This window comes from Petaurus breviceps, unplaced genomic scaffold, assembly GCF_028583685.1.
Source record: "Petaurus breviceps papuanus isolate PSGF00001 unplaced genomic scaffold, PetGlider_PUasm1.0 90825, whole genome shotgun sequence".
NCBI classification, from domain to species: Eukaryota; Metazoa; Chordata; class Mammalia; order Diprotodontia; family Petauridae; genus Petaurus; species Petaurus breviceps.
Window position 1 is genome coordinate 317292 of NW_027187353.1, and position 23281 is coordinate 340572.

Sequence of the window (23281 nt, forward strand, 5' to 3'; positions counted from 1 at the left end):
TAAAGGGCCTTCAAAGCCAAGGGATTTTATATTTGATCCTGAAGGTAATAGGGAGCCAGTAGAGTGACAAAATCATTCCTTTAATTAGAATAATCACTTTGGCAGCTTAGTGGAAAATGCCCTGGACTGGGGAAAGACTTGAGGCAGGAAGACCAGCCAGAAGGATACAGATATGAGATGATGAGAGCCTGTAATGGTAAAGGGGATTTGAAGATCTTCCCTGTCCCTTGTAGTGGCAAATTAACAAGTTTCAAGTTGAGCCTAGCCCTTGATTACATCAAGCCTTTGTTAAGAAACAGAATTTGTGAAACCCATAGTTGGATGAATTTGCTGATGCAACAGAGAAGAGTGAAACAGGGAGGAGCTAATGACCAGGATAAAAAGCTGGACATAAGCTGAGAGCCAGCCAGAACTCCTGGGAGCAAGCCATGTGGAGGCTGAGGAGCTACTATAAGTGAGAGAGGGGCATTCTTGGTTGAGGGAGTCTGTTTTGTTTTGAAGGCCTGACAGAGGGAAGGTTTGGAAAGGCTTGGGAATGTGGGTGTTTGCTACATTGGTTATATGTACCAACTTCATGGTTACTGTAATGAATTTGGCTTTCTGGTTTGGGGACTTGGTTTTCTGGTATTTGAACAAATACTTTGGTTCTGTCCTCCATGTGGAGAGACTGTTACATCTTGTGATTCACAATTACATCAGCATATTCATAGCCACTGTGGGCGCTGTGAATGTCGCACCAATGTTACAAAGCCTGTACCAGGGTGGCAGCTATATGAATGGAAAGAAGAAGACATATATGAGAGAGGTTATCTTGGCAAGAGATTAGTCATATAGGGTGAGTATGAGTGAGGAATTGAGGATAATGCTGAAGTTGTAAGCTGGAGACTGAGAGGACAGTGGTTTGTTATACAAGATGGCTCTCTGTGAGGGGATCCTGGAGGAAATCATAATGATGTTTAAAAAAAAGAACCTGAAATCAATAAAAACTTATTTTTAAAGAAAATAAAATTCCCACTTTCTCAGCAGACAGAAAGGTACTTGTTTTGACTAAAAAAGGCCTTCTTTTCTTTTCCAACTTATGATGAGTAAGAGTCAACCAAGAATCTGTTTATGTCAACTAGGCAGGAGCTTAATTAAGCAGAGGATGTGGAATCATTCAAAAATTTCCATTCAGACTTGCCTTTGGATAAGACAAAATAAGAATAATATATTCAAGTAGGCAAAATTAAGAATGAAATGAACTAATAGCTAGTCGGCAGAAACTCTAATGGCATCAAACTGTGTCTCTTTGATAGAGTTCTGTAATTTAGCACTATGGCCTAATGGCATAATCAGCAGAGTGAGTTAGGAGACTTGAACTGTATTTCCAGTTCTATCCCTGGCTCATTGCCACTAACATAGCATTGCCGTGACCATCTCCTATTATTGTCACTTGGAATCTCAGCTACTTAAAGAAGGCAGGCAGCATGAAGGAAACAAACAACACCCCTGGCCCACAAACTATAGAATAGGGCGGACCCGACGCCATCATTGACATCACATGGATCTGGGCAAGCAGTTTCAAATCTTAGGGCCTTGGTTCCTTCAGCAGTGAAGTAGAGTCCATGTGTTCTCCTCACCAGCTGACAACTTTGTAGCAGAGGGCAGAGAATACCTGTACTTTACAAATAGCTCCTTTCAGTAATGCTCCTTATATGTACTGGATTGTATTTGGCACAGGAGAGACAGAGATCTCTGCCTCAAGGCAGTTACATTGTAATAGGGACAATAAGAACATAGATCACAGTGGATAGAGTGATGGTCGGGTGTAGAGTTGGGAAGACATTTGGACTCCCACCTCTGATACTTACCAGTTGTGCTCTCAGGTAAAAGTCACTTAACTCCTCTGTGCCTATTTCCTTATCTGTAAAATAAGGATTAATAATTTTTACCTCAGATAGTTGTTGTGAGGGTCAAATTAAATAATTTATGCAAAGTGATTTGTAGAATTTAAAGCACCATATAAATCTGTCATTAAAAAAAACCTAGACCTGTGAATCCATCAATGTAGGGAACTCCCAGTGTAGAAACCACCTCTACAGATACAGACTGACAGTTCCTTTGTAGGTTATAATCCAAGGAAGTTATCTGGTGCATTTGGAGGTAAGTGACTTATCCATGGTCACACATTCTGTACCAGAGGTGGGTCTTCTTGACCTTGAGGGACTATGTCATGTTACCTCATTATTAATGTGATAAGAATGATCACAAAAGTAATATGAAGTGCTGTGAGACCAGATGAGAAAATGGAAAGGGAAATATTATTATTGTTATTATTATCATAATCACTCTTGTCATTTGGAGGCACATGACAGCCCTTGGACGTGTGCCAAACCAGAATTACTTAGGGGAGAAAAAGCACTTTTTAGAGTTATTTGTTCAGAGCCATTGACAAATGTAAAATTGGCTTCAGGAACATGTTTAAAGAAAACAAAAAGATCCCGCATCATTTGTAACTGTTGGCAGTTAACAATTCAGGTTCATGGTGTCACTTCCAGGCATCTCAGCTCACAAGAGACAGCTGTTTCCAAGGGTTGTCTAGGCAGCAAACAACAGCTAACAAACAGGACGAGGACACAGTACAAGGGTATAGTCAGTGGGGGAGCCTAGATGCCAGCAGGGGCTAGCAGGGAGGCACTGAGCGCCAGCGCTAATGTTTGAGACCACTGGTGCGGCAAACTGGGACATTAGTTACTAATACTCAGCTCCCACAGATGGTAGGAGGATTGATAAAATGATGACTGTAAGGCTTTGGACCCCTTGAGAAATAAAAATTCTAGTCACAAAACAGCAATGTCACAGGTTTCCCTCTCTACCCTGGAATCACATGTTACCTGGGTTCAATGTGAATGCTAACATTTGGTTCATGCCTCCTTCCAGTGTATTTTCTACCAACAGATCAGGCAGGCACCATAAATAACAATGGCAAATTATTTGCATTTATTGCAAAATAAATACAAGGAAGAACCAAGCAATTAAATCATTCTTAACTCCTTATACCCAATAATAACAATAACACATTTTTATAGCCTATTAAGGTTTGAAAAACACCTTCCTCATAACAACCTTATAAAGTACATAATAGTAGTATTATTTCTCCTGTTTTATTGGTGAGAAAACTGAGCCTCTGAAAGGTTATTTTTCTTGCCCAATCACAGATAGTGAGTGACTGAAGTAGGATTTGAACCTGGGTCCTCTTATTCTTCTATATCTAAAACAATATTGACTATGCTATTTCTCAAATGGGGACAATCAGGGGTATGCAGTAAAGGATTAACAACTGATTCTCCAGAAAAATGTGCATGATGTACTTTAAAGCTTAAATCTGCATTATTAACATTCTCTTCATCACCTTAAGTCCAGACAATCAATTGAACAATAATTGAGCCCTGATTTGTAGCATTTGCTGATTTCCAACGTATAGAGGCTCACACTGAAAATTTAACAATTGGCTCACCAGTTCAAACTAGCTCCAGCACATTCCTGGGTACAATCTTCCACACACTTAGGCACCAGTTGAGGTGGGGAGCAACTCCTTAGAAAAAACTTACATTCTGAGATGGTAAGGATTTCCATCATTCATTAGTGTCATGTCTGGAACCCTCCTCCTCCTATACTAGTCAGTTTTCTCCATTTTCCACAGATCTTTGGCATGACTGAAGCACTCTGATGCTTGCTGGCCCTACTCACTGCCAGCCTCATCAAGGCTGGGAAGCTTGCCACCGTGATGCCACAGTTGTCACCTGCCAAAGCTCTGTCCTCTGTTGCCATTCTGTGTTCTCTCCTCCTCTGCTTGGCCACAGCTCATCGTGCTGGTGATCTGCCATTTGCTGACAGTCCACTCTACTCTTGGCTCCCACCACTGCTGCTGCTGGGAAGTGTTATCTCTTTTTAGAGTAAGACCACTTGGGGCACGGACTTTTGCCTAGTCAAAATGTCTTCAACTCTATTATTAAATAGCCCTGCAATGAAAGGTCCACCTAAAGTAGCCTTGCCTCCCAAAGAAATGTCCTCAACTCCTTGTTGAATGAATTCCAGCTACAACTTATCTGTCTTGAGGGGAGGCAGCTTGTCATTTCACATACCATCAGCACCTCCCTCTCCAAGGCTGGGGAAAAAATTCACATACTTTTTTCTATTTGTCCTTTCAACATTCAATGGTTCAGTCATCCAAAGCACCTGGATCCTAGAAAATACCCCAAAACACTGTAAAGGAAGCAGCAAAGGCCTTTGTTGGCATTCTAGCAATCACTGACAAAGTCTCCCTTATACATTCTTACCCAAAAGAAAAAAAATCTTATTTGGATTTATCTTTTTTTTTCTCTTTTCTCAAGATGAGGATCACAAAATGACAGCAGTTGTTCTGATACTGTTTATTTCATTAAAAGCCAGAATCTTAGATCTAAAAGAGGCCTGGAAGGCCATATCATCCCATTTCCTATAAAATCAAAACTGGGACCTTGGTGACAACAGAACTACCCAGACCTGGAAAGGCTGGACACAGGAAGACCCTAAGGCAAACTCCTCAGGTTGATAAAGCTGGGTATCAGAAGCAAAGCTAGGGGCTCAGTCCAATAACTCAATATATTTATTAAGTGTTTCCTATGTGCAAGTCACTGTGCTAGAGCTGGGGACATAAAGACACAAATAAAACGCTGGGAGAGTATTGTAAAAGAAGATGGTACCAGGCTGAGGATTTTGGATTTTGTCCTATGGCAATAGCGAGCCACTAAAGATGTGGGTCTCAGATGACATGATCCATTTTGTGTCTATGAATTTCAATGAGGATTGGAAAGGGAAGAGACCAGAAGCGGGGCGATCCCTTAGCAGGCTATTACAATAGTCTATATGAAATTTTGAGTAAGATAGTATGAATGGAGAAAAAGGAGGAAAGAAATTTAATGGTGGTAGAATAAATTTTTCTGTCACTAACCTGGGAGCTTAAAATCAATTTGCAAATGAGTGTGTTTGCCTTATACAAATGACCTTCTGGGGAAGTGTGTACTTTGTTTTCCCATGATAGGCAAATAACAATGGCACAGATGATTTGAACACAAGCTGCTTATAAATTCCTTTCTGCTTTAATTATGGTCTTTATTAATTATTGTCTCTATTAAATATGGTCTCTATTAAATAATATTAAATAAATTATTTAAAATTAATTATTAATATTAAATAAATATTAAATATTGTCTTTATTAAATAATTAAAAATTAAATTGTCTCTATTAAATATGGTCTCTATTAATTATCCATTGTCACTTTAAAAATAATTAAATATGGTCTCTATTAATAATCCATTGTCACTTTAAAAATAATTAAATCTTATTGACTTTTTCTTACATGAAAACAAAGCTTCAGCTAAGGCCACACTTATGGTAGGAATCTTTTCTTGGCCTATATACAGTGGGTATGGCTCCCATAGTGCAAGGTACAAGACTACACGTTAGGTGAGTTGTCTAAAACTTCTTTATTTTGATACTTAGGTGGACCTTCTTAGGATGGATGAAAATACATAGGCATTCTCTCCATGCATGAAAACTAATCACTCTGCTTATCCACTGTGCTGCTGTCCATATCCTTCAACATCTTCTGGAAATTAAGAAAAACATTTTATAGGACCCAGTCATAAAGATACAATTATCAATAATTGATTAAATTATTTTAAATATTTAAATGATTTTTTAAAATTAATAAAATTCCTTAAAGTTTTTAAAAGCTGACCAGAGAAAAAGAATATATAAAATGAAGCAAAAATATATAAAATGAAGCAAAAATATTTAATAGGACCTACAACCAGTGGAAAGAGATCTTAATTTGGAGGCAGAGGACCTGGGTTTAAATTCTGGCTTTGCTCTTACTCCCTGTTTAATTTGGAGTACGTCACTATATTTCTCTGGATCTCGATTTCCTTATCTGTAAAATGAGGTAGTCAGACGAGATGATCTCTGAGGTTGCTTCCAACCTCTATATCTATCAGAACATATTTGAATGGCTATATATGTGTGATATGTACATATGTGTGTATAAATATCCATATAGATATAAATGCCTATTAAGAGAGCATAAAATTAAGTGAATTGATTATTAGACAAACTGGCTTTAGTGTAATTGGTTTTAGCTAAATCAGTTGTTTTCTCACTAAGACTTGATTCTAGGGGCACAAAGCAGATACCTAAGTTATTGTAAGGAAATATACTAAGGAATGTTTACTAAGGAAATGGGATGTTAAGGTCGGAATATACAAGCAACAAGTTTGACTCTTTGCTAAATGCTGAGCTCACTAGGTAACCCTGACCTAGGTAGGGCTCCTTAACCTTCCCCTGCCTATGGCCCGGACCAGTCTAGTATTGGCAGCAGAGTTGAATCTCTCTATAAGGAGCCAAGCTACAAAAGTTAGGAGAACAAAGGAGTGAGCCAGGAGGGCCATCATATAGAAAAACAAACACAGCTCATTTATAAATTAGTAGGTGAGTCTTACAGCCTGAGGCTCAGAGCAAAGGTCAGGCTCAGGTTAGCTTCCTGGGCTCTGCAAGAATATCTTGTCATTGCCTAGGTTTCCAGAAGTTCCCTTGGCATGGGCATATAAGTGTTTGTCTGAGTTTTTTTTCCTGGGTTTTTGAGTGGGAAGGAAGGCAAGGGTAGTGAAATGAGCAATGGGTTTTGTACTTTTTTCCCTTGGTATCTTGTCAGCCATAGCTGGTGTCTTTAATAGTAAGTGTGAAGTATGTAATGATAAAGTCATTCAAAAAGAACTCAAGAAGAACTGATATAGCAATTGTTCTAAAACTGTTCTGTTACCTTGTCTGTTCTTGAGTCCCTGACATAAAATGGACATAGGAAAGGTATCTTTGCAGTTCTGCTTAAAAAAAAATGTTCATCCGGCACATGGGCTGTATTGCGCTGGATAGGAGCAAGGGCTGGGATGGGTACGATTGAATCCAGAGCTCTGGATGTGAATGAAACCAAAGGAACAGGGTGACATATCCTTCAGGGCTCAAGTACCCCAGTCAGCCAAACTAGAGTTATGCTAGTAAATGTTTAACAACTGGTTCTCCAAAAAATCATGGCACACTTTTAAGTTTAATATGCGTTAACATTTTTAGTCACTCTCTTAAGTCGACAATCAACAAAACAATAAATCAAGCACTGATTTATCACTTAGCTGACTTCTGAGGTGTAAATGTTTGCACTGAAAAACAGCAATTGGCGGTTGAAGCTGGCTCCAACACACCCCTAAGCCAGACTGCTATCAGAGTTACAATGCAGCACATAAGAACGGGAGAAGCAATAACTAACACTCCTTGAAGCTTACAATGACTTGGCTGTGGTGGTTTGGATTTCCAGCTCCCATCTTTCTTGCTGGTTTTATGCAATCCTGGTTAGAGAAGGTAGCCAATTACTGATGTTTCCCTTGGAGTTCTTGTGTGGTCCAAAATTGAGTCCCGAACTGCTTGGGAGCTACGATATTAAATTAAGAGGAGCTGAAGAGATGATATATCCTGGGCATTCAGTCTCAGGGTTATAATATATCTAGTCCTTCCTAACTGGATTCAATCCCCCATTATTGGTGAAACTGTCACCTCTGTGACCTTGGACCAGCCACCTCATCTCCCTAGGCCTCAATCTCTTCATCTGTAAAATGAGGATGACTCCTAAGGTCCCCTGAAGTGCTAGGTGTATGGTCTTGAGAATCTTATGACTAGAAAAGCAGGGAGTGCAGACAGATGAGTGCTGCACTGGCATCTACCAATAGTGAAAGAAGGAGAAGATCTGAGGCATGTTGCATAGATGTTCTAATGTGTATTAATGAGAACACACAGACAGTAATTAAAATAATTAAATAAAAAGCTTGGATGGGTAGGTCAAATTTGATCTGTGTCAAGAAAGGATGATTCCCTACATCAGTGAAATCATGAATTCATTGAAATTAAAGTAACTAGAAAATTTAAGGTAGGATGTAATTTTTTTAATCCACTGCAATTTTTTTTACCATTAAAAAATAACGACTGTGAATTACCCTTCTGCACAGGCTTCTCTCTTTGAATCCCATTTTTTTCTGCCTTTTGTTTGTCATTGTTCCTTTAAACTAAATATAAATTGTCAAGTTCTCAGCTAATCTGGGAGTTCCAATTGTAGAGTAATTCTATGCTATATCAGTTCTTTAGAAAATGGCGTTTGCAGCAAACTTGGCTGTATTCCCAAAATCAGTTAGCCACACCCTCATAATCAGGGGTTTAGTAAGTCACTTGGGGGAGTGGTGCTGTTGGTAAAAACTATTTGCTCAGAGGCATTCACTAAAATACTTGTTTCTGAGTCAGTCCAGGAAGTAGCCAAGGGATTCATTCCATCAAACCCCAGGGAAATGACACACTTCTCTCTATCCCTGACTTTAATACACTGCTGAACCTGAAAGTAAGGTTCCATGGCCCCGAAATTACTATGTCATATGTTTTCATTGGCTCAAACAGGACTTCCACTCACTCACCCATAGGCCTTAGGGCCAAATATTCTGAAGATCTTAGAATTATGCTTAGAGACTTATAGGAGAAGCTTTGGATTAATGGCTGCAGTGGGAGGGGATGGATTATGGGAACAGAAGAAATAAAGAACCTGCCAAGCCCAAATTTGAGAACACATTTGAGGGGAATCATGAGATGTTCAGTGATACTGAGGAATTTACCTCATTTCAACATTCACTAAGCTCCTACTCCCCATCATGCACTAAATGCCAAATCCTTTAAGTGATGGGCATAGTGGGAAGCAGCCAGGAAATTCATCCTCCTCCAAAGGCCCAAGCAAGGGGTTATCTTATTCTTGGGGTCTCTCTAAGTTCTTGGAGTAGGATCCCTGGAACATTCCTGGAAAGGTCAGTTTAGTCTTCTCTATGGGAAGATGAAATAAGATATAGTCTCTACCTTCAAAGAACCAATAATTTATTAGGGTTAGTCCCAATCAAAGTAAAGAGGACAGTACCAGCTCTGCCCTCCCCATCCCTCCTCTAGATGAAGAGAGCAAAATTAGTAGCTCTAATTTTAAAGCTGACCTAGGAAAACTCAAATTTGTTGGGATATTTCAATTTTTGCAAAGTCCAAAAGTAGAAAGAAGTTTAGAGCTTTAAAAATGTATATTACTCCTACATGGATCACTCATATTTCAGGTTCTGTACAAATCTGAGCATCTGTGTCTGAGTGATACTTAAATTCCTCAGAGCTGATAGATCTGTCTGACTAGATGCTAGGAATGAGAAAATCTTTCCTAGAGTGGAAGTTCCTTTTCTAGGGGCAAGCCCTCCCACCATAGGTGGATACAAACAGTGCCAATCCCATACTTGCCGGCCTTTAATTCAACCATTTGAATTTAGTGAGTGAAAATAAAGCACAAGCTTCAATTTTTCTTTTAGATAAGTCCTGTCAAGGAAATATTTTATATTACTCCCTGTGACCTACTTTATATGTCTGACTTACATATGGAATGAAAAGAACTTAAAGTCTATAAGTTAAAAAAAAATGAAACTTGACTGTTTTTCAGTTAGAGGAGAAACTCTGATCTTGACCTGAATGTTATAAATGTAAAATCTTCTTATGAGAGTGAGGGTGCTTTTTTCCCTTTGTCCCTCCTCTCTGCCACCGGATGTTTTCCTTTGTTCTGTCCCTTAATTTCTTCACTGTTTTTCTTTTCCTCTTTGTAATATTCCTCTCTTCCTTTCTCCTACCTGTTTCTCTTTGTTTTCCTTGCCTTTCTATCCCAGAAGCATTTCACATCATGGATCAGTTACACTAGCTGCAATACCCTTTTCTTAGTTGAAAAACTAATGGTTAAACAAGTTTGGAACCAAAACTTAGTTAGTTTCCCATGGGCACATTGGATAATCATTATGTCAAAGGTTCCCTCCTAACCCACAGGGGCACTTCTCACTATACCTCTCCTCCACTCCTAGCAGATGGCCACTGATCTGCCTCTTTTCCTCAGTGGACCAGCTATCTTTTTCCTTTCCACTAGTATCAAAGATAAAATTACAGCCTCTATCTAAAAACTTTTTTGTATTATATTTACTGTGTCCCCTGGTCTGGCACACAGAGTCTCTGAGGGTACAAACAATCTCCCTTCTCGACTTACCAATGGGTCTCTCTCCTCAACTCTATATTGACTCATGTCAATTTATCAGAGTATAACATCTGTTTGCCCCCACGACCAGCTAGTTTAACTCTCAGCCTCTTTACCGTGAGTAAATTCCAGGCATCTAGAGATTCAAGAGAACATCCCAATTTCTCCACAGTTATATTTCAGTCTTCCTACACTGCCCCTGGGGGAAGCTTGGTGAGGTTTTTCAAAATGCTAAGGGCTGCTTCTTGAAATTAATGGTGGAAGGAGGATGGCCTGAAACTCTTCTGGTTAATCCATGTACCTTAGAGGGAAAGGAATTTAGTCTCTACTTAAAGTCTTATATAGCACTATAATATATAAATTAGCACCTAAATGTTACTTTATTCACTAATAATATAGTTGATTCTACATTTTTATTCTTGTCTTTGAAGTTGGTAGCCTCTGAGGTTCTTTCTAGTAGGAAGGAAGGAAGGAAGGAAGGAAGGAAGGAAGGAAGGAAGGAAGGAAGGAAGGAAGGGAGGGAGGGAGGAAGGGAAGGAGGGAGAGGGAATATGAAAGGAAGGGAGGAAAAAAACAAGCTTTTTTTTAAGTGCTTACCATGTGCCAAGCTAAGTGCTAAGTGCCGAGGATACATATACAAGCAAAAAGATAGTTCCTGCTTTCAAGGAACTTCCTTTCTAACAGTGGAAGACAATACACAAAAGGGTACTAAAGGGGGGAGGAGGGAACTGGGGATCATAGTACCTGGTGCACGGCCTTGTTTTGAATCCATAAAGTCAAGAACAGTTTGGGGAGGGGAATGAAGGCAAATAGTCTTGGGCCCTCCACAGAATGGAAGCTTGGCTGGAAGAGAAGGAAAGGGGCAAGCGTTTATTAAGTGCCTATTACGTGCCAGGCACTGTGCTAAACATTTCATAAATATTGTCTTATCTGATAATGGGAGAAAGGGAGGTCCCAGGTATTGAGGGAAATTTCATAATGAAACAGCTATAGAGGCTTGGTCTTGAAGTCCAGAAATCAGGAGCAGGGACTTAATGGAATTTAGTGGAAATAAGACTTGTTTTGTTTTGTTTCATTTTTGCTCAAAGGTGGGAACATGTTTTCCCACCCCTGTATCTTAGATATCTTACATTAATTTACTTAATTTGTTTAGAAGCTGCTAAAATGTTTGCCATGGTCTGGTGAAAGCCTCATCACACACATTTCCTCAACTTTCTTTAGAGATTGTACAGAAAAATCCATTTCGTTAAGTACATTTATGAATTATAATTCTACTTTTGAATAATTATGCTTTAATAATTTACTGTCATTTCTCTTGGTTATTTCTAAATGAAGGCACAATATATTCTGAGATCAATAGAAGAACAACACTGGAAAAGTCCCAGCACGATTTTTTGGTGAGCGGGAAGTGGAAACATCACCAAAAATCCAATGCTTAAATACAATGTGCCCAGCACATGCAGGTGCTTAAAAAATGTTTATTAATGGACTGAAGTATTTGTAGCAGGAGAGAATGGAGGAGAGGTGCAGAAAGGCAGGACAAAGAAACAGACTTGAAACATGGATATAGCAGCAACAGCTGAGAACCAAGAGTCAGGAACTGAAATCTGACTGGAATTTAGTTACTGGTGAGTGAAATAAAAGCAAATATTCAATTTGGCTCTCATAGTACTGTGTTTACTTTACTATGATATGTAGTGGAATACTATTTGTGCAGGAAACCAAGCAGCGATGACTCAACAGATACACGGGTAAGAGAGAAGAGGGCATGGCCTTGGTGCAGGTTATTTATTGCTAGAGAGTCACTTATTCAGACACACCCAAGTTCTTCTATGAGAAGTGGGAGCTTTGGACTCTGCTCGAACTTTATCCATTAGCACTGTGAGGACAATGAGAAAAACATGGCCAAGTTGAATTTTTAACTGTGGCCCACCTTTGCCCCTCCCCCCAACTTTATCACAGCAAATCCAGCAATTAGTACTCTTTACAATTCAATAAGTTAAAGTAAATGGTGGACAGAAAGTCAACCATATGTCTTGTTAGTACTTTTTCTCTTAGAAAAATGAACACCAAAACTTAAAATAACTTTGTAAAGGAGAGACTAGAGCAAGCTACAAAGCTCAAGACAGTTCTTACTTTAACAAACAGTTGCCTAAGGAATGAAGGAGATGAATTAGAATTACAGACTCTAGAATCTAGATTAGACCTCAGGATGTGCCTACTTCAGTCTACACATGAACAAAAATCCTTACCACAACATGCTGAGAAATGGTAGCAGCAAACTTTTATTGAAAACCTCTTGAGAGGGGATCCCAACAACTGCTGAGACATGCCATTCCAATTTTAGACAGTCCCAGCTGTTGGAAACTTTTTTTTTCTAATACAGAACCAACATTTGCCTCTCTGGAACTTCTTCTCAGGGTTCCAAATTCTGCCTTCTATTGGGGTGCTTTCCATTCTCTCCAGTTTGTCACATCCTTTATAAAATGTGATGTCCCAAGTGTGTAGTGAACAGCAGGCTCTACATGCAATCTGACTGGGAGACAGTACTATATACAGGGCTAACACCTCATTCATCCTAGACACAGTGCCTCTTCATGTAAAGGAGGATTGTATTTGTTTTTCTGGTTGCTACATCAAATTGTTGACTCATAATAAGCTTTCAGCACAGTAAAACACTCCAATTTTCTTTAGACACTACTGTCTAACATCTTAGCCCTGAGAAGTTGACTTTTTGACACCAAATGTAAGAGGTTACATTATTCTTATTAAATTACATCTTCAGGCAGTCAACAAGCATTTATTAATCAATTATGATGAGTCAGGGACTATGTTAGAGGGGACACAAAGAAAGGCAAAATAATAATAGCAATAACAATAATAATAATAATAACCACTGCCCTCAAGGAGGTCACATTCTAATGGATCTTGTTGGACCTCTTACCCCAAACTCTAGTGGGCCTAATTCTTCTTCCACAGGTTCATGGATTTAGAGCTGAGCCCTCAGAATCCATGTAATCTAACCTCCTACAATTACAAATAAGGAAACCCAAACCCACTGTTATATGACTTGCCCAACTTCACAGGATGATGACAGAAATGAGGTTGAGGCAGATTCTCAATCCAGTGTTCCTTCCACTGAACCAGAGTGCTTCTCGTTACAGTCTTTCAAAGACTTGAAGATAATTTTTGTCTCCCTGCCTTGAACCTCCTCTTCTGTACATTAAACATCCCCAATTCCTCTAATCAGTCATCACATGGCATGAACTTGAGGTGCTCCCAATCCTGGTGGCCCCTCCTCTAGATTCTCTCTGGGATGTTAAGAAAGCAGGAATATTCCTGACCTGCTATGCTCACTGTGAATCATGGTGTAAACCACCCATTTTCACAATGTAATTTTCCACCCCTTTTCCATCTTTCCCACTTCCAGTGAGTGAAAGAAAGTAAATACAAGGAAGTCTAACAGCATACCATGTAATTAGTGATGCAGCAACATTGACAATAATGCTAAAAGTTCTTTTCCAACTTAAGGCTATTCTAACTTCTCTGAACTTACATTGATCTATAAATAAAGGGAAGCTAAGTTGTGTACACCCCCCCACCCCCACCCACACACGTTTGTTGTGAGGATACATTGTGTGTAAATGTGTGTACAACACTTTGTAACCATTAAGTGCCATATAAACTTGAGCTAATTTTATCTTAATGCTTCTGGGGTGCCAAACCCCATACAGTAAATTCCAACAATGTAGCCTGATCTTTTGATTTTTTTCTAGTCCTGCCTTCTGAAAAGAAGAACCTATCTCATCATTTTTCTCCATGACATCCTTTCAGATACTACACATGAAGACAATGATCATATTCCCCATTAAACATTTACTTATTTAGGCAAAATATTCCCAGTTCCTTCAACAGATAATAATATGGCATGATTTCAAGAAGAACCAATAGGAATCAGGTAGTTTAAAACCCTGGAGACAAAAATCCTGAAGCTGTTAAGATAGTGATGCTAATTTAGTTTTAGTCCTATCCCATGCTTTATTGGTGCAGGGAATCAAAGGTCTTCGAAAGTTGCCTGGTACATTGAAGGATTAAATGATTTGTCCTCTGATACCATATGTGTTAAAGGCAGACCTAAATCAAGTCCAGTTTCTAAATTATGTCACTTTATGGCTAAAAAACCCTAAACAAATCCTATTATACATCTGCTAAGACAAGAAGCAGACACATTTCTCTTGTCCACACCTCAACCTCATGTTGCTTAAAATTCCATGACTCCAGTGGTTGACATAAGGACCAGGCCTGGCAAGACTTTCCTCCAGACTTGTTCATTATCATGTAGCTGAAGTAGTTGCTGACACAGACTTAAAGCTAATGAACCAATGCAGGCTCATCTCACCAATGGACTGAGACAGAATTCTTAGCATCAGTACAATAGGGCACCCCAACTCAAGACCAAAAAAAAAAAAGACGCAAGTCAAAAGCAGCTTCAGGCTTATAAGAGCAACATCAAGGGAAGGCAGCCGGAGGGAAGAAGGATTCGAGTGATGACAATCTTCCTACCAAGAAGAAACACAGAGCTAATGTGTTCCATAAAAGAAGTCCAACCCATGGCATCTGGCTCCATGGAATCAGGTATCTGATGGATCCATTACCATATGAATGTAATTATTATGAAGCATGAGCTGTGCCAAGCAAACTGAAAAACTATAGCATAAGAGAAGAAAGAATTACAGAATCACACAATCTCAGCCTTGGTTGACTTCAGTGGCAAAATCTAGTCCAACTTAGTCCTGAACAATAATATCCCTCTACAACATCCACGAAACTGGTGACTGAGCTTTCCCTTGAAGAAATTTTAGAAAGAAGGAGTCTAGTCCTTTAAGGCAGTCCATTTCCCCTTGGAATAACTCTAATCTAAACCCCCTTTAGAACGTAAATTCCTCTAGAATAGGCATTGACTTTTCTGTTTTTATCAGTATTCCTGTGTTTAGCATTTATGTCTGGCACATAGAGAGAGTTTAACAAATACTCTACCTACCTACAGGCTACCTGCCTAATTGTTGCAAAGTTTTTCCTCACATCAAGTCAGAATATTCATCTCAGTAACTTCCACCCACTGGCATTCTGGGGCTAAGCAGAACAAATTCAGTCCTTTTTCTCTAAGACATGGTTTCAGATGCTGTACATGAAAACAGTGATCATATCCCCCATTAAGTCTTTACTTTTTCAGGCAAAACATTTCCAATTACTTCAACAGATCATAACATGATATGATCTCAAAAAGAACCAGTAGGAATCAGGTAATTTTAAATCCTGGAGTAAGAAAGACTAAAACTGTTAAGGTAGTGATGCCAATTTGTTTTTTTAGTCCCGTGCCATGCTTTTATTAGTGTAGGGAATCAAAGGTCTTTGAAAGTTGGATAGTGCATTGAGAGATTAAGTGACTTGCCCTTTGATACACTATATATGTCAAAGGCAGAACTTAATTTAGGTCTTCATAAACCCAAGTCTAATCCTCAATCCCAATAGCACAGTAATCTCACTCCCATTTCTTACAGTAATAGTAATATGCACTCAACATTAATATCCTCATGCCTTAAACAGTCAAGAACAAGGTAATACACCTTTCTAGCATGCTCTTATGAAGCATTACAATCAGGGAAGATTGTATTTTTAAATCTTTACACTGAGGTTTGTGCTTTTTGCCACTGCTCTGAATCTTTTGCAATGTACCTTTCACTGCTACCATACAAAGCCCTTGTGCTGAAGGTAGACTTTGTTGGCTGGATGCAAATAGGAATTGTGTCTGGAAAAGAGTCTGTACCCAATGAGTGGGGTACAAACAGGAAGCAGAAAGCAAAGTCTAGCCAAAAATTCCCTAACTATACTAATAAATTAATTTACAAATTAGAATATTACCTTGTTTATCTTCTCTTTGAAAGCACAATTATGGATTTTTCTTACATGTTCTGATTGCCTAGGAAAAAGTCAAGTTTATCCAACTTCCTCTAGACATCACTTGGATTATTCAGATTTCATACAGTCTTTGAATAGTAGGGTAATCACCCATATTGGGGGGCGGGGGTGTTATATGAATTGTATGGAGGTTGGAGGCAACCATAATAGTAACATGACATTAAAATAATCAGATTAAAATATACACACAAAATACAAAAATAAATGTTCTCCTGGCAAGGCAAACTACTTCTTGCTACTCAAAATGGGACGAGCTGACTCCAGTAGGAGTGGAAGATGAGTAGCTAAGAAGATTTTGGCTCATGGCACAGAATTCCATATGCCTATGCTGGCCCACGTACATAAAATGTGGGTAACTATTAAACCTCTGAGTTTCCCAACTTTTTCTATTTTAAATTAATTATTGAATCTTTGATTTAAAACATTTCATGATATTTGCCTTCCATGTATTTCTTTAAAAAGAACTGAACAAGAAAAGGAAGAAAAATATTTCTAGGAATGAGCTATACAGACCTAAGACTAAGTCTTTGTAACCCTCTTTGAGTGTATACCTAAAAAGACCTAAGAAGTAGATTTTAATGTCTAAGGAGAAAACTGGTTACATGGCAGGATGCACACCCCAGTCACAGACTTAATGTCAGGATGACCTGGGACAGGTCTTTACTTAGCATTGCTGCCAGGACCTCTGGTTTTGACTCAGGCTTGTGATACTAAGAATGCCAAGGTATAGCAAAGGAAACCTGGCAGCAATAAGTGAGACAGCATAGGCATTGAAGCAAGGTCAGGGAAATGGTATAATAATGATACCAGGGCTCTCCTACTACAGCCTTGGTCTTATTTTCTCTTCTTTGAGTTTCTTTTATAAAGAAACCCAAATATCCAAAGTATCAATGTCCTGACTTTGCTAGTAACTGAGTTCTTGTGGTATTAAGGATACCCTTGTCACTTGTGATACACACTTTCTAGAAGTTCCTGTGAACAGAATACTATACAAAGACTGTCCTATGGTGTGCTATGTCTAATCCACAAGCATGGATGAGGGACATAAATGAAAACCACCAAGACATAGGAAGGACCTTTGAGGTTCTAAGAGAGGGTCTAAGAATTTCTAGGGCAAAGATGCTAAACTTGCCTGATTTTCATCCTTTCCCTCCCAGTGTTACTCTTACCTCTTACTCTCAGTTAAAGGGTTGTACAACTGAAATTTTGAGGGGCCATATCCATACAAATATGTATACACTATGGGCATCTGAATAAATACACAAATACATGAATTCTAAATCTGCAGGCCTCTCCTCAAATATTCTTAAAGTACTTTGATCTCCTCTTTACCCTTTTCACTTTCTAATACATATAAAATTTACCAATATAAATGTCATATCACTCCCTGCCCCCCATAGAATTTAAGCTCCTTGAGGACAGAGACTTTCATTTTGTTTTTGTATCACTACCACTGTTCCTAGATTTCACTTAACCTCTCAGTTCTCTAGGAAACTAGACTGTAACTTGTAGAGAAGATGCAGAGTTGTATTAGGAGAAGGAATCTCCTCATCCGAAAGTTCCCTATGTCAATGAAATTGTATGCTAGTTACCATCTTGGATAGGTCCTACAAATGGACCATGAGCTAGGACCAGAGTTCATTAAGAGAACAGGCTGGATCACATTTGGGAAACCACACACTGATTCCAGCAAATCCAAGCCACAGTTTGTCACTAGAGTCTCTTTATCAGGATCATAGATCTAGGAGCTAGAATAGAATTCAAAGGTCATCTAGTCTGGCTTCCTCATTTTGTAGATGAGAAAACCAAGGCTTCTTGAGAGAAGCTAAGGTCACACAGATAGTTAGCAAAGGGGCAAGACCAATGTTGTTAATAGTTATGGTCTCCCAATGGTGCTATATGGCCCCAACTCATGGAACACCATGCTCTCAAACCCAGGCCACTCAAAGAAAAATGGAAAGATGAATGATTGGTGTTAGTAAGTTACAGTATGCTACGAATGATACACAAAGAAATGGTTGATTGGTTGTTTTCCTTCATTCTCAAGGAAGACCAAAATTACATCACTATGTAAAGTAAAGCTACAGTGTGTCTGACTGTGGCTGATCAGACCAATATGAGTTCAGAAGGCTCTACTACTTACTGGTCAGGCAAAAATAGTCCATGTGAACATTTTGGGGTGGATTCTCTAAATTAAACATCTCTTTCTTTTGAGCTACTTATGATTGAGCTTTACTCATGGTATGCAGCACCTTCTTTAATGCCATGCTGGGCAGTCCTTTGCCATCATCTTCTATGTTACACAATTATTTCCAAAGTTCTTCAGAGAGACCTTTACAAAGTTCTTCAGAGAGACCTTTATAGTATCCTCGTATCACTTCTGACCACCACATGAGCACTTGCCTTGTGTGAGCTCTCCATAAAATTGTCTTTTAGGTAAGTATATGTTTGGCATTTGAACAACATGGCCAACTCACTGGAGTTGTGCTTAACTCTAAGAAATCATATAATAATCTTGGTTCTAAAAAAAACAAATGATGAAAAATAACAACCATTCCCTTGGTAGAGAAGAAGGGGACTACAACTACAGGATGTTACATATACTACCAGATGCCCTCACTGTATATCTCTGTATACACTGAATTACAGTCACTGCATCAGTTTTTATTGAACTATTTTTTTTGATGCATTCTGTCTTTGAGATCATTATGTTTTGTTTCTTCTTCCAGATTGTCTTCACTTCTGTATATTTACATTTCCAATCAGTTGTCCTCTCTCTCTCTCTCTCTCTCTCTCTCTCTCTCTCTCTCTCTCTCTCTCTCTCTCTCTCTCTCTCTCTGTCTCTCTCTCTCTCAGTGAGACTTGCCATCTTGAATTTGAATTTTCCTGTTCTGTCAAGTCTTTCTGCTGTATAGGCCATAATCCTACTTTTATAATTCTCATTTATCTTTTAAACCATTCAAGAATAGTATTTTGTAGTTACATGTCCGCCTCAAAATCCACAGGGTCCTTTCCCTCATCAGGTGTTGAATCATTTTCCTTTCTTTTGTAGCATTTATTCAAAGATGACTGAACTTTTTTTTCATTTTTCAAATGCTTTATTAACTTCTGATTTACATCATTCATTTCTGTCAGATTTTGAGTTACAAATTTTCTCCCTGTTTTTCCCCTACCCACCACCCCCAAAATAGCAGTCCCACAGGATATCCCCCCTCCAGTCTCCTCTCTCCCATATTTTCTCCCATACCCCTTTCGACTTTTCCAGTAGGGCATGGTGGATCTCTATGCCCTAGTGCCTGTATATCTTTTTCTCAATTACATGTAAAATAGTATTAATATATACATATATATATTAACATTTGATTTTAACACTTTGAATTCCAGATTCATTCTCTTCCTCCCTTGTCATCCACCTTTAACGGGAAGATAAGCAGTTCAGTATAGGTTGTACATGTGTAGCTAATGCAAAACAATAACATAGTAGATATATTGTAAAAGACTGACTATATTTCCCTCCCTCCTATCCCACCTCCCACTTGTTCTATTCTCTACTTTGATCCTGTCCCTTTTCAAAACTGGGTGCTTCCAACTTCCCTCCCCCCAGGCTGTCCTCCCTTCCATCATCCCCCCTCTCATCTCTTTCCCCCTTACTCTCCTGTAGGGTGAGATACCCTATTTAGTGTGTATTTCATTTCCTTCCCAAGACAAATTCAATGAGAATATGGTTGACCCATTCCTTTTTGCCTTCCAGTTCTTCCCCTCCATTGTAACCATTTTCCCTTGCCTCTTCTATATGAGATAGTTTACCCCATTCTGTCTCACCCCATCTCCTCTCATTATATTCCTCTCTCACCTCTTAATTTCACCTTTTAAGTATCATCCCTTCCTATTAAATTGGTCCCATGCCCTCTATCTATGTATATCTGTAAACATATATACATACATTCACATATATATTCATATGCCCATATACTCTCATATATAGACATATATATATTTCTATTCCCTTCAACTATTTTCATATTGAGAAAAGTTTTATCAGTTATAATTATCATTTTTTCATGTAGAAATGTTAATAGTTCAACTTTGATAAGTTCCTTATGATTTCTTTTCTTGTATCTGAATGTCAATTTTTCTATTCAAATCTGTTTTTTTCATCAAGAATGCTTGAAAGTCCTCTATTCCACTGAATGACCATATTTTCCCCTGAAACATGATACTCAGTTTTGCTGGATTCTTTCAACCTCTATTTTGCCCTCTGGTTCTAAAACATCAGGGCAGTTTTCTTTGAGAACTTCCTGGAGGATGATTTCTAGGTTCTTACTTTGATCATGGCTTTCGGGTAGTCCAATAATTTTTAAATTCTCTCTCCTGGATCTATTTTCCAGGTCAGTGGTTTTTCCCATGAGATATTTCACATTGCCTTCTATTCTTTCATTTTTTTGGATCTGTTTAATAGCATCTTGATTTCTCATAAAGTCATTAACTTCCATTTGCTCCAACCTAATTCTGAAGCCATGATTCTCCTCAGTGAGCTTTTGAGATTCTTTTTCCATCTGGCAAATTCGACTTTTTAAGGCATTCTTCTCCTCACTGCCTTTTTGAGCCTCTTTTGCCATTTGAGTTAGTCTATTTTTTAAGGTGTGTTTTTCCTCAGTCAAGCTGTTGACTCTCATTTTGTAATTTTCTTGCATCATTTTTATTTCTCTTCCCAGTTTTTCCTCCACTTCTCTTATCTGCTTCTTAAGGTCCTCTATGGCCTGTAACCAGCTCGTATTTTCCTTAGAAGCTTTGGTGCAGGAGTTCTGACTTCACTGTCTTCCTCCTGTTCCATGCTTTGCTCCTTTTTGTTCCCCAAATAGGAGTCTAATGTTGGAATCTTCTGTTTGTTTTGTTTCCTTTGCCTAGTCATGGCGCCCCTCAGTCACTTGGCCCCTGGGCTTTTTGCCACAGTAGAACTCTGCTACCAGACAGGGGAGCTTTCATCCCAAACGCTGGGGTTTTCTCAGCTGCCAGAGGTATTAGTTGGGTGCCCTCTTGGCAGCCTCCACACACTCTGTCAAGCTGGTCACACACCCCAGGACCTCCACCCTAGACTGCAATCCAGATCCAAGCAGGCTAAAGCAAGAGCGATTACCCTTCAGACTGGTCACTTGGTCCCCCTACAGTCTGCAGGCCAGGAGCTGAAGCTGCCACGTGGCACTGGCTGGCTGTGCCAGGCATCTCAGCGGGCTTCTCACCCTGGGGGCAAAAGCCAATGCACTCCCACTTACTGGGTCCCCAAATCCAGACTGCACTGACCTCTCACTTTGTCCTTCGCATCTGTGTGTTGATAATTCTGAATTGCCACAGCTGCTGGTGATCTGGAGTCCCTCTGGCTGGTGGCTCCCAGAATGCTGAGCTGGCTGCTTGCTGCCAGCCTGCCAGGCTGTCCCCAACAGGAGGTTAGCTTCTCTGTATCATTTTGTGGGTTCTGCAGCTCCAAAGTTTGTTCAGAGTCCCCTTTTTACATTGATTGGGGAAGGTGGAAGCCGGAGCTGCTAGGAGGTCCTGCTTCTACTCCGCCATCTTGACTCCGCCTCCTCACATATGAAGGATGCCTGAACTTAAATTTTTTTTTTTTTTACTATATCTGGAGGTCATATTTCCTCCTGTTGTTAATGTCTTCTCTCTTGGTTTATCTGCTCATGCTCAAGGTCTTTGAGTTTTCTTCCTCCTGAGATTTCTGTTAATTGCAGTATTTTTTTCTCCCTTATTTTCCCCTATTGTTCACTTTCTGATTCCTTCTCCTCAGATGATAGTTTCTCTAGGGGCTAGATATCAAAGCATCTCAGCCTCCTTCTCTCCTAGACAATTCATTGTTCATCAGCTTAGGTCTCTGCCCCAAATGTCTTTTTTTGGGGGGTACAGAACTGGCCCCAGGTAGATATTAGGTTTTTTTCCCATTTGACTGTGTGTCACATAGCCCCTCACACATGGTGTCCTGAGCTGTCCCCTCTATTCCTCAATTCTTTGACCCAGCAGTAAAGAGGACTGTTACACTGCTGCCATCTCAGCTTGAACAAATTTCTGCTGACAGGAGTTTAGATCTCCTATGTTGGAAGGAGGTTGGGGTCAAAGTGTAGAACTGGGCTCTAAGACAAACTCTACTGTCCTGCAGAGCTCCATTGCAGCAGAGAATAAATACTGCTGCAGTGCTGACTGTCATAGTCTGGTTAAATTTCTGCACTGGATCTATTTTATGGACCTTGGATCTCCATACACTGGAAAAGAATGGAGGGCCAGGTGTGGGGTTGCTTTCTTTTGCAAGTCCCTGGGTCAAGTCTGTGAGTGAAGTCTTGCTGCTAGGAGTGTGGTTAGTAGTGGGGAGGGAGAGCTGAATGAGTAGGATTTAGGCATGAGTGTGTGGAGTTTTTACCTTTTTAGAGTTCTTGGAGTCCTAGACCATAGAGACAGCTGAAACTGCTTTATCTCTGGCCCATAATTTCTACTTTAAAGATAACTGAGAGGTCATATGGATTAGAAAAAATGTACAGTTCTCCATCTTGTTGCTCACATGACCTGGAAGTGATGTTTAACTGTTTTTCTTGTTATAAGGGAAAGAACAGTTTGAGGTTGAGGGTGGGAGGGAAGATATATTTACCATATCCAGAAATTACAATGATATCAAAACAAAAAATACCAATAAAACTTATTTTTTAAAATATCATCTACAAACAAGAGAATCTGAAAAATCTCACCAATCTATAGGAAATCCCTCTTCTATTTGAATTTTATGCAAAATGTCCGTCATGATAAACCTCTCCCTAAAATCCAACTATAGCCTATACATTAGCAGGTGGTTTTTAAATGTTTCTGTGACTGAAAAATTTATTTCCCTATGACCAAACTGGTGATGAACCTCTCCAAACTTAGGCTTGCGCTCAAATGACAGATGAAAATCTAGTCCTGGGTCAGCACCTGAAACCTTTTCAGATTGGATAACGATAATTGCATTTATTTAATGCTTTACAAATATTATCTCACTTTATCCTCACAATCCTGGGAGGCAGGTGCTACCGTGTTTCCCCGAAAATAAGCCCTATTGAGATTGCTACTGTAGTGAAGGTGATCCCCTGTGCTACACTACGGTACCCTCTGTATGCACCGTTTCCCCC

General features: G+C 39.3%; 2 long non-coding RNA genes across 2 annotated transcripts; one reads left to right on the forward strand and one right to left on the reverse strand.

The window, feature by feature from the left end:
* Nucleotides 1–386: 386 nt before the first annotated feature.
* Nucleotides 387–14590, forward strand: LOC138148679 (uncharacterized). Its single transcript, XR_011165118.1, has 3 exons — nucleotides 387–454; nucleotides 11481–11773; nucleotides 13922–14590. It is a non-coding gene; the product is annotated as an uncharacterized lncRNA (long non-coding RNA).
* On the reverse strand, nucleotides 5413–12837 carry LOC138148678 (uncharacterized). Its single transcript, XR_011165117.1, has 4 exons — nucleotides 12398–12837; nucleotides 10890–10988; nucleotides 7354–7499; nucleotides 5413–5630 (listed from the first exon to the last, which is right to left on the reverse strand). It is a non-coding gene; the product is annotated as an uncharacterized lncRNA (long non-coding RNA).
* Nucleotides 14591–23281: the final 8691 nt, after the last annotated feature.